Raw genomic sequence first — 2,034 nt, 5'->3', positions numbered from 1 at the left:
TCCTGTGTCACCTTCATACCTGGTGGTATGTTGGAGCATTGTGTATTGTAGTATTATTGCAGTCATTATGCCAGTCAAAGGTCTTCCTCTTTTATCACTGCACTTCCACATTGTCAAGTCTGATGGCCTTTGCCAAGGACTGGTCTCCCAAATAGCATGTCTGACGTATGTGAGAGGAAGTCTCCTTTCAGTTCAAGCAAGCATTCGGACTGTACTTCCGCCAAGGCAGATGAGTGTTTTCCATATTCTTCACCAACACCGTAATTCAACGCACCCATTCTTCTTTGGTCTTCTTTATTCAATGTCCAACTTCCACATGTATATGAGATGAGTGAAAATATTAACTTCATATGCACATAAGGTCATTGAAAAATGCCATGGTTTAGATCAGGTTCCGCTTAGCCCACAAAGTGACATATTTGCTTGCCACCATTTTAAAGGTGTCTTGTGCAGCAAATGACCCAACACAATATCATTGGACTTCTTGACCATTGCCTCCATGAGCATTGGATGTGGATCCAAGCAAGATGACAACTTGCATCTTTTCTCTGTTTATTGTGATGTTACCTTTTGACCAAATTGTATGAATTTTCATTCACTTTACATTGAGTTGGAATCCATATTTAAGGTGCAATCCTGGAGCTTCATCAGAAAGCGCTTTAAATTCAGCAATCAAGATATTGTCATCTGCATATCAAAGGAGGTTCATAAGTCTTTCTCCAATCTTGATGCTGTACTCTTCTTCATATAGTACAACTTCTTGGATTATTTTCAAACTGAATAAGTGTGATTAGTGGATACAACCCTAATGCACATCTTCCCTGATTTTAAACCATACGGCATCCCCTTGTTCTTTTTTAATGACTTCTCTTGGTCCAAGAGCAGGTTCTGCATGAGTACAGTGAGGGGTTCTGGAATTCCTACTTTCCCTATAAATTATTGGTTTCATGTGAAGAAAAAATATATTAACAACATAACCCACATATGCTAGGGTAGGTTTTTAAAATGCTCCTATATTTAATGTTTTACATCTGCATAGGATATCTTTAGAATATCGAAAAGTAAGGATGTTACTTTGAGGACTAAGGTGTGTCTAACCCAAGCCATGTTTTTTCCTGTTGTATTACAAGCATGTGAAAGCTGGACATTGAATAAAGAAGACCAAAGTAGAATCGATGGATTTGCAATTTGGTGCTGGAAAATAATAAGGAAAATACCATGAATAACAATAAATAAAAGGAAGAAGAAATTTTCTAAAATTGATTGTGGTGATGATTGATACGATTGAACTATTTAATTGTTGGATAGGTGTATGAAGTGCCTACAAAACTGTTTTTTAAAAAAGTACCGTGGACTGATAAAAGAACAAACAAATTTGTATTTTATGAAGAAAGTCCAGAGTGCTCCTCAGAGGCACTTTGGACATAGTGTCAGGAGAGACTAGTCCCTGAAGAAGGTCATCATGCTTGATAAAGTGAAGCCCAGGGAAAAAGAGGAAGGCTCTAAATAGGATGAATTCACACAGTGGCCACATCAATTGAATATTTCTACCCAATAATTCGGCGGGAGGTACAGAAGCACAAATGGAAGAGTCATATTAAGAAATGTCACTTTACCACATGGTCCTTGCTCATTTGGAATGCTTGTGAAGCAATTGAAAATACCATTTCTGGGTCAGGCATTCCTCCTGCTCCTTCTCTTGTTGCCCAGAAATCAAGGTCCACAGTATATTTCTGTCCTATCACCAGGTCAACTAGGTGTAGATATTATAAAAATCATTTTATTGGGGGCGCATACAACTCTTATCACAATCCATACATACATCAATTGTATAAAGCACATTTGTACATTCATTACCCTTATCATTCTCAAAACATTTGCTCTCCACTTAAACCCCTGACATTAGGTCCTCATTTTTCCCCTCCCTCATGAGTCCTTGATAGTTTATAAATTGGTATTTTGTCATATCTTGCCCTGTCCGACGTCTCCCTTCACCCACTTTTCTGTTGTCCATCCCCCAGGGAGGAGGTCACA

This window comes from Echinops telfairi, unplaced genomic scaffold (assembly GCF_000313985.2).
Source record: "Echinops telfairi isolate 266 unplaced genomic scaffold, ASM31398v2 ScPeMD7_7469;HRSCAF=8507_1, whole genome shotgun sequence".
Taxonomy (NCBI): Eukaryota; Metazoa; Chordata; class Mammalia; order Afrosoricida; family Tenrecidae; genus Echinops; species Echinops telfairi.
The sequence above is the reverse complement of the archived record's forward strand: the minus strand, read 5'-3'. Positions refer to the sequence as shown.